The sequence below is a fragment of the Thalia democratica genome, chromosome 7, assembly GCF_965202585.1.
Source record: "Thalia democratica chromosome 7, ktThaDemo2.hap1.1, whole genome shotgun sequence".
In the NCBI taxonomy this organism is placed as follows: domain Eukaryota; kingdom Metazoa; phylum Chordata; class Thaliacea; order Salpida; family Salpidae; genus Thalia; species Thalia democratica.
In genome coordinates this window covers 41,069,921-41,075,608 of record NC_139171.1, presented here as the reverse complement: position 1 = coordinate 41,075,608, position 5,688 = coordinate 41,069,921, and the positions used below count along the sequence as shown (strand labels likewise).

The 5,688-nt window shown below is 26.1% G+C and overlaps 1 pseudogene; it reads right to left on the bottom strand.

Annotated features, from left to right (window-relative positions):
* Window positions 1–1,422: 1,422 nt before the first annotated feature.
* LOC145840166 (uncharacterized) lies at window positions 1,423–3,390 on the bottom strand (annotated as a pseudogene).
* Window positions 3,391–5,688: the final 2,298 nt, after the last annotated feature.

Below are 5,688 nucleotides of genomic sequence, written 5' to 3'. Positions count from 1 at the left end.
AAAAAATGTTTTCATCTTTTGATAGATTCTTTGTATCTAATCAAAATTCCTTTAAATTTTACTTTAAAATATTTACTAAACATGCAAAAACAGTTAAAATTTCAAGTGCTTAGTAATTTTGTTCAAGATAAACTTTATTTTGCCCAAGTTGTCAAATTTTATTTTTTGCAACCCTGATTTTTAAAATATCCTTTAAACATCTTAAGCTTCTATTTATTTACTAATGCTTAAAAATGCTTTTATTTTATTTTAGTAACTTTTTAGCTGTACAGTATTTATTTCAAGTACTAAACTGATTAGGACGTATCTCTTATCAAGCTTTCATAGATGTTAACGATATATTCTTTATCTTAGTTGTATACAGTGGTAGTCTATATAAGGGTAGCTGTCAAATTTGCACGAGCGTACACAATAGCACAAGGGGATAAAATTGCACGAAGACACTTTTGCACGGGACATATTATTAATTCTTTATTATTTATTAAGATTTCTAGTTAAGTATTATCTTTTAGTTTTGGCTTTTACTTTAAGCTTTAAAATGTTTTCAACATAATAAGTTAAACAAGACAAATCATTGTCAAACAAACTAAAACTTTGTTAAGTAATTATTAGAATCAGTTGGTTTTATATAGTGTTTAGCTTGCGATCTACAAGATCCAGATCGGATGATCTTTTTCAAATTAGGATGCCACGAGATCGGGTAATTCACTTACTTAAACTGACAATTTGAAAAAAAAACAAAATCAATTTTAGCTTGACGCTTATAAACACTATGTGCACTGCGCACAACCATAATGCACATAAACAACCAAACTACAAGAGTTATTGACAATGAAAGTTTAAGTAAACAAATTTTATGTTCAAGTAAAACTACTTAAAGGTCTATAAAAAAGGATTGGTGATAATAGATAAAACTCCTATTAGCTCGCGAGATAAAACTAGTATACAGTACAAAAATGTTGAAAAAACTATTTTTGAAATAAAAATTCATTGAAGAATATTAACAATTTGCTAAATACATTTCTTACTTTTTACTATGAAACTAACACAAGTTAGTAAAAATTTTCTAAGGACTTAATATCACTTAGTCAAATATTTAAAGGAAACCCAGTTTTTTTAATCAACTTAAGAATCCATTTAAATAGTTAAGAGTTAACAAATGTAAGTAACATATTATAAAACATCATTCCAATAACAAAAAAAAAATATTTTTAATTGTTTTTAAGGAATTTATGAAAACTAGACAATTATATAAAATGGTTTATTATTAATAGTTTATAGTTTTAAATGGTATATAGTTTAATTTAAAGTTATTATTTGTCAAATTATTATTATTATAAATATTATCGTCTGTACAATATTTATCAAAAATTAAATTAATTTAAGCTAGCTAGGTGTTAATTATTTGATACTATACAAAATTTTAACTATCATCTTAGAAAAAAATAGGAATTTTTAAAGGAGGCAACAACGTTTTATTTAAACATCTCTAAAATTTTTCTAATGTTAATAAGCCTAACACATGGTAGAACAAAAAATTATTAAGTAGTTTTTAACTACTAACTATATAAACAACTCAGTTCTTTACATTTCAAACTAAAAACTCATTTACGTTATAAATATATGTAATTTATTTTTAAAATTTCTTCTATGTATCAAATAACATAACTAGTATTTTTTCCTTCCATGTTTAGGTCCACGAAAAGCGTTCTTCGCATTTTTTTTACTATGTACTCCTATATCTGTATACGGTGCAGTTGCAAAACCAAAAGACTTACAAGATTTGCTAAGGTCAAGTTTTTCAACATTAAAAATAGATTTTAATGAATGTGATGAATAAGCTCTGACAAAACTTTTAAACGCATCCTTTGCAGATTTTTGCAAGTAATCATTTGTTCTAATCAAGTTTTCCAGCTGCTCTTGAACATTAGCAATTTTCTTCCAGTCAAACTTTATTTCCTTAACAGGAACTTTTCTTTCGTTAAGAAAGTTAAGAAATCCTACTTCTTCAGGTCTTAAAAACAAAAGCGCATTTCCCTTGGTATTTTTACCCCTTGCTGTTCTGCCAACACGATGAATATACTCATTGGGTTGATCTGGTGGACAATATTGTACAATCCAGTCAACTGCAGGTATGTCTAAACCTCTTGCAGCCACATCAGTACAAAGCAAAATTCCCGTTTTTGAGTTACAAAATTGAAAGAAAGTATTTGTTCTTTTATTTTGCTTTTGTTTGCCATGCAAAGACAAACAAGGTACATCTATATAAGTAAGAAGCTCACAATGGTATTTGACATTTAAACAAGATGAAAAAAATACCATAATTTTTTTGTTTTTATTTCTTTTAAGAAAAGTAAACAAAACTCTAAATCTCATATCAGAGTCTATTACTGCATACCCTTGATTTATACCATCTGCAGTAGCAGTTGCCTTTTTGTCATCCACACCAACATACATGGGTGTTTTTTTCAATGAAATACGTGCAAGATCTTCTATTTTTCTAGTTTGAGTAGCAGAAAACAACATTGTTTGTCTTCTCTTAGGTATTAAACGAATAATCTGCTTCATTTCTTCTTCAAACCCTTGGTCTAAAATTCTATCTGCTTCATCAATCACTAAGCATTGTAAATTTCTAAATTGAAAATTTGCAGTGTTTTGAAGATGGTCAAGTAGTCTACCTGGTGTAGCAACAACAATGTTGACACCTTTTGCTAACTTTTTTGATTCTTCTGATCTGTTAGAGCCACCCATGACTAAACCATATGTCTGACAATGGTATGAGTTCATGAGTTTTTGTAACTCCTGATATATTTGAACAGCAAGTTCACGTACAGGTGAAACAATAATTACACCAGTACCGTTTCTAGGCATAAATTTGCATTTGTAAAGCAGTTCAATGGCGGGAATTAAAAATGCTAAAGTTTTACCACTGCCTGTTTTGGCAGCTGCCAGTAGATCTTTCCCCTCTAACAAAGGTGGAATAGCTTTGTGCTGGATCTCCATCATTGTATCAAAACCGTACTCTTCCTTAATTGCATTGAGAGTTAGATCACTGACACCAAGTTTTTTGAGAGATGCAAAAGATTTATCTTCAGATACCATTACTTTAGCTACAGGTTCTTTACATTCATTTTCAGTTGATGGTAACTTTGAGGTATTACTTTCACTTGTGTTACTAGATTTTTGCAATTTTTTTTTTTTGGTAGGACTTGAAACATTAGCTTTAACTATTTTAACATTAGCTTTTTCTGACAACTTATTTGCATCATCAACAGTTTTTACTTTATTTTTTAATACCTTTTTGATCTTGTCTTTATTTTTAGCTTTATTTTTCCTAATTTTCTGACGTATTTTTCTCTCATCATTAGGCATGGTCAATTTTACAATTAAAATAGCTTAAAATTAAAAAAATTAGCATACTTGTTAAATGAGTAAAAAATTTACAGAAAAAATATTTTTTCAAGATTTACTTTTTATCCTTATTTCATAAAAAGTAGTCAGTTTTAATAATTGTTTTATTAAAGTTCTGAAAACTAACAAGTTTTTTTAAATCAAAACCTTATTTATCATATGTTTATAATCATATAATAATTGATAATTAAAATTAAAGCTATATGAAGAGATCCAACATTATTTTACAAAAACTAATAGTCATTCCTAAATAATAACTTGAACAGTAAAGCAGTTTTTATTGATACAAAATTTCAATGTACTATGAGATAGTCATTTTTGAAAAAAAGTTTTAAATACTTACATATTTAATTCTTAATTTTATCATAAATTCATCTTATTTTTTCTTGCTAGAGACCTCAATATTTTGGGTAATTTATTTTGCAGTATTTAAAATCCATAAAACAATTATTGAATTAAGAAATAAAAAAATATGAACAAACAACAAAGATAGAATTTTTTGTTTGTTTTAGAAAAAACCAGTGAAATTTTCTTTAAGTTATCTTCCATAAGAAACTTATTAAAATTTTGTTTGGTTATACTTTAAAAATTACTTTTGATTTTTAAAATTGAAAATGCAACTGGCAGATGTTTTAATAAAAAACCAATATTGACTTTTGAAAAATGATTAACTTCTTTTTTAGAATTAATAGTACTATATATATTTATTTTTAACTATTTAAGATATAAACTTAAGGGTTTGTTAATAAAAAAATAGTTCACTGGAATATATAATAACAGTATTCTTGTTTTATTACATTAAATCATGTTTATTTGTGTTAACCAGTTAACACACTTCAACGGACCTATGAAGGTAAAGTATTTCTTGACTAAGTACTATGCATGATGATGTCAAAGGAGTTGTAGAGTAATTTAAGCTGCCTGGATTTTTATTGTATTTTATATAAAAATATTAAGCTATGTAAAACTGTAGGAAATAATAAAATGTTATGTAACACATAAATGTATTTAAAGCAGTTGCTGTACACCACCTGTGACATAAATCTTATTCATAGTTTATAGCTTTTTGTTTGAATTATATACCTTGCCACATAGAGACTATCAAAAAGTGTTATTCTTTTAAGGCACAAAAATACCATAAAATAACATCAACTTGAATAAAAAGTGTAACCCACTTATATAGCTTAAGTCTAATTTGTTTGGTATTCGATAGATACAAGCTTTATAAAATGTTTATTATAAAAAAAAAAATTTAATAAGCTTATTTTGTATAATACAGGGTTGCCACTACTTGAGTCAAAAAAAAAATTCTGAGTAAAAATAATCTATCTTAAGTTATTTAAAAATTTCTAAAAAAGCTGTTTGCCACTAGTACAAACTACTTATACTTAGTGTTAACTTTTCTTATATATATAAAAAAAAAGCTGTATATTAAGCTTGAAATAACAAAAATTTATTTTAATAACAATAACTAGCATTTTAATTATTTTTATTAATTTACAAATGTGACTTGAACTTCTCTTGTAAAAATAAAACAGAACTAGTCTGTCTGTACATGTTTATAAGCTTTTTTTTCAGAAAATAAGTAGTTTTAAGTTATAACTAACAACTTTATCCATGAATTAAATTAATTAAAAAGTTGAAAAAAACTTTATAATTCAGATTTAAACTTTTATATCTCTAAACTGTTTATGTTTAAGGGCATGGGGGAGGGGGTGAAGCATTTTTATTAAAAGTTAGTCTTGTTTTTTACATAAAAAACTAACCTTTTATTTTTTTTTGTGTTTTTAAACATCTAAAGTAGCTTTTGAGATATAAGTTATAAACAGGGTTGCCACACACTCAGGGAATCTCAGGGAATTTTCAAACTGTAGAAAATCTCAGGGAAACTCAGGGAATTTTGGCATTTTTCTTTTAACTCAGGGAAGTTTTGATTTTTTCTCTAAATTTCAGGGAAGTTTTTGAAAATCTCAGGGAAATTTTTTTCTAGATCTAGAATGAGGTTTAGTTAATCCAGTTTCAATATTTTGTTCAAAAGTGGTAATTTTTATTATTTAAGTGGTTATTTAGAATTTTTTTAGCCTTGCAGCTAGTTCTTCAATATTCTTAGTATTAACATTGTAGTTTTTTTAAGTTTAAAATTTATATTTACTTAAGTAAAATCAAACAGTTTAGAGAAATGAAAGTTGTTGTTAACTATTCATTGAAAAGTTCTAATAAACTTTTTATTTTTAGTTACTTATGTAGTTTAAAAAACACTATGTTGTACTATTAGTT